Below are 11876 nucleotides of genomic sequence, written 5' to 3'. Positions count from 1 at the left end.
ATTTTGCACTTTTGTTAAATTTATTCCTAAGTACTTTATTTTTTATTCCATTTAAATGGAATTATTTTCTTTTCTTACAAATTTTATTTATTGATTGACTTTAGAGAGAGAGGAAGGGAGGGGAGGAAGAGGAGGAGGAGAGAGAGAGAGAAAGAGAGAGACATAGACTTATTGTTCCACTCATTTATGCATTCATGACTCTTGCATGTGCCCTGACCAGGGATTGATCCCACAATCTTGGTGTATCTGGATGATGCTCCAACCAACTGAGCTACCTGGCCTGAATTATTTTCTTAATTTCATTTTTTGTTTTCTAAGTAGTACTGTATAGAAATATTTGTTTCTGTATATTTGCCTTGCATCTTGCAACTTTAATGAGCTCATTTATTAGTTCTAATTAGAGGCCCCGTGCATGATTAAATTGTGCGCATGTAGGGTCCCCTAGGCCTAGCCTGCATCAGGGCCATGTCCTCCACCCTGCGATGCCTTGCACACTCCACAGACGCTGCTGGCACCCTGCCCCGCGACGCCTCGCACACTCTGTGGATGCTGCCGGCGCCCTGGGTGGGTGGGTGGGTGTGGGGGGGAGCGGGCCTGAGAGGTGCTCCAGCACCTTCTGATGACCGGTTGTTTGGTCGTTCCACTGTTACGGCGTGACAACCACAGGCCTTTTATGATATACAGTTTTTTTAGTGGATTTCTTAGGATTTTCAACATACAAAATTATGTTATCTGCAAATAAGGATGGTTTTACTTCATTTCTTTCCAATCTTTTATCCCCACATTCCCCCAATTACTCTAGGTAGAATCTCCAGTACAACATTGAGTAGAAGTGGCAGCCATGGATATCTTAGGAGGATGTTCTAAGTGGATAATCTTAGGAGGAAGGCATTCAGTCCTTCAACACTGAGTATGTAAGCTGTAGGTTTTTTTTTGTAGCTGTCTTTTTCAGGTAGAGATGTTGGTTTGCTGGTATTTTGTTGAGGATTTCTACATCTACACTTATAAGTGGGAGGGAAAATATTTAGTACATTTCATTACTAACTGCAAATGAAATATATATTTAAACTGGTAGACATTTAAAAAAATTAAGAGATTTCACTCTATAGTAATTTATCCAATCTTGTCCATAACTGATGCAATCTAAGTACCACAGAACAGAAAGGATCACAGGTAAGACAGCTGCTGTGATTACACTTAGTTCATTAGCATCCCTTCCTGTTTCTATACTTGAACTACAGTACTTTGTTGAAGCTTCACTTTATCAGCAAAAACCCCTTGCCAGACTATGGATCCCTTCTTTAGAGTTGAAATAATATCCAAAAGCTTTTGAACACAGAAAGACTCTGGTTTTCTAAAATCTTTGCCAAAGCCTTTCTGTTTCATGAAATCCTGGATATCTAGATTGGACTCCCAACAATCAAATTCTACTTCATCTCCCAAATGAATGAACAGACCTGGAAATACCAAACTAATTTCTTTGAAAATTTTAAACAGCAAGTTGTAAGTTGTATTCAAAATAGGGTTTATAGGTCCAAAAGTCCCAGGCTGATGTTCACGGTAACATGGAGATAGGATATCTTTCTGACCTTTCTCCCAAGATTGTGCATGTCCAGGTCATCCAGTTCTGGAAGATTTGAACCCTGTGATCAGGAATATTTATCACCGTGTGGACTTCATTTGGTGTGTAAACATGAGATAAAGAATAGCTTCCTTTATTGCTTATCTCTGGAAAAGTGATGCTCTGATAAGGGTCTTGGTGTAGTTTTTATTTCTTGAGATGTATTTGTCTGGTTTTGGTATCAGTTAATATTGGTGTCAGAGAATAAAATGGGAAGAATTCAATCCTTTTTTATATCCTGGAAAAATTTATAAAGGGTTAGTGTTAATTCCTTTTTATTTATTTATTTTTTAAATTCCTTTAAAAATATTTGGTAGAATTCACCAGGGAATGGTAATCATTTCACAATATATACATACATGATACCAATGTGTATACAAACTTATACAATATTATGTTTAAATTATATCAATAAAACTGGGGGAAGAATTCATCAGTGAAGCCATCTGGGTATAAACTTTGTGGATAATTTTTTATTTTTTTTAGTCTTTATTTTTTTTAAGTTAACATGTGCATATATAGGAAACTGAAAAACACAAGCAAAGAACAAAGCCATCCATAATCACAAGTAGTTTAGTCTGACGTGTCCTTCTAAGTCCTGTGTATCTACACAACTAAGCTTCCATTTTTATGTAATTAAGATGGTATAGTTATATATCATGCTTTCTCACACATCATGAATGTTTACTATTTCAAAGTCCCAAAGCTATGAGTATTTTGATAACCAAGAATACCCTGCACCAACTCAATCTGGAAGAAAATGTAATCCTGCCTTACTTGGTGACAAAAATTTCATAAAGGACAAAAAGTAGCAACAGACGAGAGAAACCAAGATGGCGGCATAGGTAAACACCGGAGATTGCTGCCTCGCACAACCACTTCAAAAATACAACTAAAAGATGGAAGGGACACCATCCAGAACCACAGGAAGGCTGGCTGAGTGGAAATTCTACAACTAGAAGGAAAGAGAAAAGCATACCGAGACTCAGAGGCGGTGCAGTGCAGAAGTAAAGTACAGAGGTACGGAGGCGCATGCGGAGAGGGCTGGCGGATGAGGACACGGTTGTCTTTTTCAATCGGGAGGGAGTCTCAAGCTCTGAGCTCCAGTTCCGGGAGAGTCTCTGGGGACCCAGACTCATACAGGAGAAACGGGACCGTCTGGCATCGGTTGGAACTCGAGGGCAGCTTTCTCTCGGAGGTGCTTGCAGCGATTGCCGGGACACTGAGAAGCGGGGCCTCTGAGGGCAGGACTGAGAGCAGCCATAACTGCTCGCTCCACCCTGTTGATCCCCTGGGACCCTGCCCTGCCCAAGCCGTGCACGGAGGCTTTTGCATATGAAAGGCCGGGCCCTTTGCAATCTGAAAATTACCTAACAAACTGCATCTGGCCCAAGGCCCCATGGCAACTTGCATTGCTTCACAGCTGGCTCCTGCTGGGTAGCCTCAGGCAGTGGCTAGATTAGCAACTCCTTAGAGATCCAGGAGCCAGTGTACCCGGTGGTCAGAGTGGGACCATCCAGATTGCAGCTCCTCGGATCCATAAAGGACACACTCAGGGGGCAGACTCAGTGAGCACCAAAGCCCCACTGAAGCAAGTCTTGTCCCGGAGGGGTATCTCCAGCACAGAAGTTCTCCCACTGCAGACACAGCTGATTCTCACAGCTAATTGGCCTGGAGGTCAATCCCTCCCAGTGATACCTACAACAATCAAGGCTTAACTACAACAAGACTGTGCACAAAGCCCACAAGAGGGTGCACCAAGAGTGTCCACCTCAGGTAATTGGGGAGGCTGAGCCCCTGGGCCCTATAGGACACTTAGCACAGAAAGTCACTCTATCGACACAGCGAAGCATAAAAAATGCCAAGACAAAGAAACAGGACACAAATGACAGAAATGGAGGAAAGCAAACTACAGGATATAGAGTTCAAAACCACACTTTTAAGGTTTTTCAAGAATTTTCTAGAAACCGCCAATAAACTTAGTGAGACCCTCAAGAAATCTAGTGAGACCCTCGATGTTGTGATAAAGGACCAGAAGGAAAGAGAAATCCATACCGAGACTCAGAGGAGGCGTAGTGGGGAAGTGAAATACTAAGGTGCAGAGTGCATGTGGAGCGGGCCGATGGTGGAGGGCGCGGTTGTTGTTTTCAATCGGGAGGGAGTTTCAGACTCTGAGCTCCAGATCCGGGCAAGTCTCTAGGGACCCAGACTCAAACGGGAGAAGTGGGACTGTCTGGCTTTGGTCAGAACTCGAATGCAGCTTCTCTCCCGGGACTCTGAGAGGCAGAGCCCCTGGGGACAGAACTGAGAGCAGCCATAACTACTCGCTCCGCCCACCCTGTAGATCACCGGGGACCCGCCACGCCCAAGCCCTGCACAGAGGCATTTGCCGGATAGCCTTAGGCAAACGCTAGACTAGCACCGCCCTAGAGATCCAGCACAGAAGCTCTCCCTCCCAGCAGACACAGCTGACTCTCATAGCCAGTTAGCCTGGAGGTCAATTCACCCCCAGTATTGCCGACAACAATCAAGGCTTAACTACAACAAGACTGCGCACAAAGACCACAAGGGGGTGCACCAAGGAAGCATAAAAAATGTGGAGACAAAGAAACATGACAGAAATGGAGGATATAGAGCTAAAAAACGCACTTTTAAGGTCTTTCAATAATTTCCTAGAAACTGCCGATAAACTTGATGAGATCCTCAAGAAATCTAATGAGACCCTCGATGTTGTGATAAAGAACCAACTAGAAATTAAGCATACATTGACTGAAATAAAGAATATTATACAGACACCCAACAGCAGACCAGAGGAGCGCAAGAATCAAGTCAAAGATTTGAAATGCAAAGAAGCAAAAAACACCCAACCAGAAAAGCAAAATGAAAAAAGAATCCGAAAATACGAAGATAGTGTAAGGAGCCTCGGGGACACCTTCAAGCGTACCAACATCAGAATTATAGGGGTGCCAGAAGATGAGAGAGAGCAAGATATTGAAAACCTATTTGAAGAAATAATGGCAGAAAACTTCCCCCACCTGGTGAAAGAAATGGACTTACAGGTCCAAGAAGCGCAGAGAACCCCAAACAAAAGGAATCCAAAGAGGACCACACCAAGACACATCATAATTAAAATGCCAAGAGCAAAAGACAAAGAGAGAATCTTAAAAGCAGCAAGAGAAAGAAACTCAATTGCCTACAAGGGAATACTCATACGACTGTCAGCTGATTTCTCAACAGAAACTTTGCAGGCCAGAAGGGAATGGCAAGAAATATTCAAAGTGATGAATACCAAGAACCTACAACCAAGATTACTTTATCCAGCAAAGCTATCATTCAGAATTGAAGGTCAGATAAAGAGCTTCACAGATAAGGAAAAGCTAAAGGAGTTCATCACCACTAAACCAGTATTATATGAAATGCTGAAAGGGATCCTTTAAGAAGAGGAAGAAGAAGAAAAAGGTAAAGATACAAATTATGAACAACAAACATGCATCTATCAACAAGTGAATCTAAGAATCAAGTGAATAAATAATCTGATGTACAGAATGAACTGGTGATTATAATAGAATCAGGGACATAGAAAGGGAATGGACTGACTATTCTTGGGGGGGAAAGGGGAGTGGGAGATGCGGGAAGAGACTGGACAAAAATCGTGCACCTATGGATGAGGACAGTGGGTGGGGAGTGAGGGCGGAGGGTGGGGCAGGAACTGGGAGGAGGGGAGTTATGGGGGGAAAAAAAGAGGAACCAATGTAATAATCTGAACAATAAAGATTTAATTAAAAAAAAAAGACAAGCATGCAAATTGACCATGCCTTCGCTACACCTTAAGCCACGCCCACCAGCCAATCAGAGCGACTATATGCAAATTAACCCAACCAAGATGGCGGCTGGCAGCCACGGAACTGGAGCAAGCAGGAGGCTTGGTTGCCCCAATGATGGAGGAAGCCAAGCTTCCCGCCTGCCACAGCCCCGGCTCTGAGCTCCACTCAAAGCAACAAAGTTTCAATTATAGAAGGTAAATAAACCCCAGATACCTGCTTTCAGTCGGCCGTGGCCACGGAGCTGGAGCGAGCAGGAGGCTTGGTTGCCCCTGGCAATGGAGGAAGCCAAGCTTCCCTCCCACCCGCCCTGGCCGGCTCTGAGCTCCTCTCAAGGCTATAAAGTTTCAATTATAGAAGGTAAATAAATCCCAGAATAAAAAAAAAAAGAAAAAAAGGAGAGGCTAGGAGCTTCCATTGCCGGGGGGTGGGGTGGCTTGGCCAGCCTGAAAATGGCCCTCAGCCCCTCACCCAGACTGGCCAGGCATTCCAGTAGGACCCCCCACCCTAAAAGGGGTGTGGCCAGCCTGAAAACAGCCATCAGCCCCTCACCCAGGCTGTCCAGGCACCCCAGTGGGGACCCCTATCTTGAAGGGGTGAGACCAGCTGCGAACAGCCATCATTCCCTCACCCAGGCTGGCCAGGCACCCCAGTGGGGACCCCCACCCTGAAGGGGGTGTAACCAGCCTGATAACACCCATCAGCCCCTCACTCAGGCTGGCCAGGCACCCCAGCAGGACCCCCACCCTGATCCGGGACACCCTTCAGGGCAAACCAGCCAGCCCACACATGAGCACCAGGCCTCCATCCTATATAATAAAAGGGTAATATGCAAATTGACCCTAACAGCAGAACGACTGGGAATGACTGGTCACTATGACACACACTGACCACGAGGGCACGAGGGGGCAGATGCTCAATGCAGGAGATGCCCCCTGGTGGTCAGTGTGCTCTCACAGGGGGAGCTCTGCTCAGCCACAAGCCAGGCTGACAGCTGTCAGTACAGCGGTGGTGGCGGGAGACTCTCCCGCCTCCTCAGCAGCACTAAGGATGTCCGACTGCAGCTTAGGTCTGCTCCCTGCTGGTAAGTGGACATCCCCCGAGGGCTGCCGGGCTGCCAGAGGGATGTCTGACTGCAAGCTTGGGCCCGATCCCCCAGGGAGCGGGCCTAAGACAGCAGGTGGAAATCCTCCGAGGGGTCCCAGACTGTGAGAGGGCACAGGCCGGGCTGAGGGACCCCTCCGAGTGCACAATTTTTTGTGCATCGGGCCTCTAGTATATATATAAAAGCCTAAGTGACTGTTACGACAGGATGACTGGAACGACCAGAATGAATGGTCAACCAGTTGCTATGATGCGCACTGACCAGTAGTGGGCAGATGCTCAATGCAGGAGCTGCCCCTGGTGGTCAGTGCGCTCCCACAGGGGGAACACCACTCATACAGAAGCCGGGCTCATGGCTGGCGAGCCCAGCTGTGGCAGTGGGAGCCTCTCCTGACTCTGTGGCAGGACTACTGAGTGGTAGAGGCAGGTGCAGCAGGCCAGGATGAGCACAAGTGACACGGCACCCACCCCAGCTTGGGCTCCTCCCTGGCTACCTGCTGCTGGGTGCACTGCTATATCCCCCGAGGGGTTCTGAATTGCGAGAGGGTGCAGGCTAGGTTGAGGGGACCCCCCGCCCTCCCCCTGCATGAATCCATGCACCAGGCCTTTAGTGTAGGCTATAATGCTCAAATATTCAGAAGACAATCTTTCCTAGAAATTTTAACACAAATGTACAAAATGCATTAGTTTACTAACTCTATTTTTGTCATACACTGGCAACCTCTTTAACATCTAGAAAGACTAGATGTTATAAATTAGGACTCATTTGTCCATTATATACACTATATACAATGGGAAGTAAAACACAATGCATGAGCATAAAGGACAATGGTTAATCTGCCTTATTTTGAAACACACTGGCATCCAGCTCTTTGCCCTTCCTTCTCCCTCGAACCAGTGCACAAATGTGTACTGTCAAAGAGGTGGTTTGGCCATTCCCAAATTAACAGTATTTGATATGAATTTTAACAAGATATTGACTAAAATGTCTTTTTTTAAACTACCTCTACCTTTATGAGGCACTTCAGAATGAAGCATAATAATCTCTATTTTATAAAATTACTGTTTAAAATTCTCTCCTATTTTTAGATGATCCCTTGTTCTATATAGTCAACTCTGTCATTTTAGACGGTCCCTTATTCTGTAAATTAACATTGCTTTTTTAGCTTGATTGAATAATAGGGAAAATAAACTTAGCTGTCTGACCTTGCAGGCTAGCCATCTAATGTAAGGGGCTGATACTACTCTCATACTCTCATGCCAGGTGTTTATTAGTTATGTGCTCAAGGTTACAAGCTGCCTGCAAAATAAAAATAACTTACATGGAGCTCTTTGTAAAGTCTGCAGAAGGTCTAGAAAAACGCTTATTTGGGAGATAAAGGGCTGGAAAGATATAAAGAGGGAAAACTTCCTCCATATTTGCTCAGAATTTGAGAAGCAATATTCCTCTTAGCCCGCTGGCGTAATAAAGACTCCTAATTAATTTGGCATGTTAAAGCGTCTTATATTTAGCTCGCTGATTTACATTATAACAAGAACATATAGAAAGGTAGATATTTCAGTAGGAGGGAAGATGGCTGCCGAAGGGAAGGCAGACTGCAAGATAGTGCGTGAGTGAGAGAATGAAAGGAGAGGGTGTGGACGTATGGGAGAGTGTAAATTTGTGGGTGAGCGATAGCTATACTCCAGGGGACTGTTGGAGACTGCCGGACCAGGCTCCCCTAACTGGGCAGCCTCCACTGCTGCTGAAATCTCTCCCAGAGTGGCTGGCTCTGCTGTGGAGACCATGCCATCTTGAAGGAGAGAGCTGCTGTTTTCGGAAGCGTATACATCCAGGGATCCTGCAACCACGGCCCCCAGGGACCAAGCAGTGCAAATACATGGACTCGGATGAGCACTACTCCTCCTCATGGAAAGGAGAGAGAGAGAGCTACATAACAAGAAACCTAGAGAAGAGAGATCATGGGGAGACTAAGAAACAGCCCACAAATGAAAGAAAAGGAGGCATCACCAGAAAAGGAAGTAAACGAAAAGGAGGCAAACAATATGTCAGTGAAAGAATTCAGAGAAATGGTCATAGGTGGCTGAAAAGAATGGAAGACAAATTCAACAATATGTGTAAGAACCAAGAGGAAATGAAGAAGAACCAAGAAGAAAAGAAAAATGACATCGCTGCTATAAAGAACTGAATGGAAAGCATCAACAGTAGACTAGAAGAAGCAGAGGACCGCATCAGTGAGCTAGAAGACAAGGTAGGAAAAAACACCCAAGCACAGCAGCATCTAGAAAAAAAACTTAAAAAACAGGAGGAGAGCTTAAGGGAACTTTGGGACAATATGAAACGAAACAACATCCACATAATAGGGGTGCCAGAAGGAGAGGAAACTGAGCAAGGAATAGAAAACCTGTTTGAAGAAATAATGACAGAAAACTTCCCTGATATAGGGAAGAAAAAACTCACACAAATCCAAGAAGCTCACAGAGTCCCAAACAAAATGAACCCCAAAAGACCGACGCCAAGGCACATTATAATTAAATTGGCAACAACCAATGACAAAGTAAGAATCTTAAAAGCGGCCAGAAAGAGACAGAAAGTTACCTACAAAGGATCCCCCATCAGACTAGCGACTGATTTCTCAACAGAAACACATCAGGCAAGAAGGGAATGGAATGAAATATAAAAAGTCATGCAAAGGAAGGGTCTGAATCCAAGAATACTGTACCCAGCAAGGCTATCAATCAAAATAGAGGGTGAGATCAGAAGTTTCACAGACAAAAAAGGACTAAGGAAGTTTATTACCACCAAACCAGCAATGCAAGAAATGCTAAAGGGTCTGCTGTAAAAAGAAGAAATAGGAAACGAAGAAGGAACACAGGCGTAAAGAAAAAAAATGCTGACAAACAAGTACTTATCAATAATAACTTTAAATGTTAATGGATTAAATGCCCCAATCAAAAGATTAAATGCCCCTATGGTAACTGAGTGGATAAGAAAACATGACCCATATATCTGCTGTCTACAGGAAACCCACCTCAGAAAAAAGGACTCACACAGACTGACGGTGAAGGGATGGAAAAAGATTTTTCAGGGGAATGGAAATGAAAAAAAAAGCTGGGGTAGCAATACTTATATCGGACAAATTAGATCTCAAAGTGAAGGACATAACAAGAGATAAGGAAGGCCACTTCATAATACTAAAGGGAGCAATCCAACAAGAAAATATAACCCTGGTAAACATATACGCACCCAATACAGGAGCACCCAAATATATTAAAAAACTTTTGGAGGGTATCAAGGGAGAGATTGATAGCAATACAGTCATAGTAGGGAACTTTAATACACCACTATCACCATTGGACAAATCCTCTAAACAAAAAATCAGCAAAGAAACATAAATCCTAAATGATGCACTAGATCAGGTGGAATTAATTGACATCTTCAGAACATTTCACCCCAAGGCCACAGAATATACATTCTTCTCAAGTGCACATGGGTCATTTTCAAAGGTAGACTATATATTGGGTCACAGACAAAGTCTCTTCAAATTCAAGAAGATAGAAATCATATCAAGCATCTTCTCAGACCAAAATGGCATAAAACTAGAAATCGACAACAATAAAAACAATAAAAAAATCAAACACCTGGAGGCTAAATAGCATGCTATTAAACAATGACTGGGTTAACATAGATCAAAGAAGAAATAAAAAGAATCATGGCAACAAACGACAATGAAAACACAACAATCCAAATCTGTGTCCAATCTATGGGACACAGTGAAAGCAGTCTTGAGAGGGAATTTCATAGCTCTACAGGCCTGCCTCAAAAAACAAGAAACAATGGTAATAAATTATCTAACCCTACAACTCAAAGAGTTAGAAAGAGAACAACAAGAAAAGCTCAGAATAAGCAGAAGGAAGGAAATAATAAAGATCAGAGTGGAGATAAACAACATAGAGACAAAAAAAATACAAAAGATCAACAAAACCAAGAGCTGGTTCTTTGAAAGGATAAACAAGATTGATGAACCTCTAGCCAGGCTCACCAAGAAGCAAAGAGAGAGGACCCAAATAAACAAAATCAGAAATGAAAGAGATGAAATAACAACCAATCCCACAGAAATACAAACGATTATGAAAAAATACTATGAACAACTCTATTCCAACAAAATGGACAACCTAGATGAAATGGACATATTCTTAGAAAAATACAAGCTCCCAAAACTCAACCAAGATGAGTAAAAAAAACCTGAATAGGTCGATAACTACTGAAGAAATTGAAACAGCAATCAAAAACCTTCCAGCAGAAAAGGAGACAAAATGGCGGCGGTATAGACGGACGTGTCCCGTGCCTTGTCCTGGAGCAGATAGGGTGAGCAGTTGAAACAAGTAACATCCAGCCCGAACTGGCAGAGGAGATTCAGCTGAAAGACAGTTTGCCGGCAGGAAAGGCAGAGGACTCCTGGAGAAAGGTAAAGTCAAGGCTCTGGGAAGGATAATCGGCCAGAACTCTGAGCCCTGAGGATCAGAGGGAATCCACACGGCACCGGCTTGGGCCACGTCCCTTGGGATGGGCACAGTGGAGAGAAGGTACGCAGAAATGCTGGCCGGCAGGGGATTCTAGATCTGGATCCACAGTCAGTAAAGGCTGAAGGGTGCCGGCAGGAGAGGAGTGCGCAGAGATGCAGCCTCCCTGGCCTCTGTGGCTTGTGCCCTTCTTCATAGGGCCTAGTTGATAGGACCTTTTGGATACAGACACTTACCCATGGCTGGAGCGTGGAAGAAGGTGAAGAATTGTGGAATCTGGGGAGAGAGGGGGATCCAGGAGTAGTGGCAGCGAGTGTGGTGCTGAGTCATCCCTGAGCCTGGGACCTGGGAAGCCATTTTGCCCTGAAGAGATAGCCCCTCCCCTCCAGTATCCAGGCAACTAATTGAGCCACACCCAGATTCCACCCTGATTGTTAAAAGGGTTAAAAAACAAAAACCTAAATAGTCCCTGAGAGCACAACAGGGCTGGACTAGAGACTTTCAGTTTCAGCAATTGGAGCCTGAGAAAAACTACATTACAGAAGACTGGGATCTTAAGCCAGCCAAAGGAACACTTCACTTTTTCATTTTTATTTTATTTAATTTCTTTTTTATTACTTTGTTATCTCTCTTTTTTCTTTTTTTCTTTGTTTTCCTGTTTTTGTTTGTTGCTTTATTTTCTATTTATTTTCACATTATTTTTCCATCACTCTACCATTTTTGAAATCAAATTTTTTTGTAAATTTATTATTATTATTTCTTTTCGTTCTCTTTCCTCTTATCCACCCATCCCCTTTCTACTTCCT

The 11876-nt window shown here is 43.9% G+C and overlaps 1 pseudogene; it reads right to left on the bottom strand.

The window, feature by feature from the left end:
* Positions 1-892: 892 nt before the first annotated feature.
* On the bottom strand, positions 893-11427 carry LOC106697153 (annotated as a pseudogene).
* Positions 11428-11876: the final 449 nt, after the last annotated feature.

This window comes from Myotis lucifugus, unplaced genomic scaffold (assembly GCF_000147115.1).
Source record: "Myotis lucifugus unplaced genomic scaffold, Myoluc2.0 scaffold_50, whole genome shotgun sequence".
Lineage (NCBI taxonomy): Eukaryota > Metazoa > Chordata > Mammalia > Chiroptera > Vespertilionidae > Myotis > Myotis lucifugus.
The sequence above is the reverse complement of the archived record's forward strand: the minus strand, read 5'-3'. Positions and strand labels throughout refer to the sequence as shown.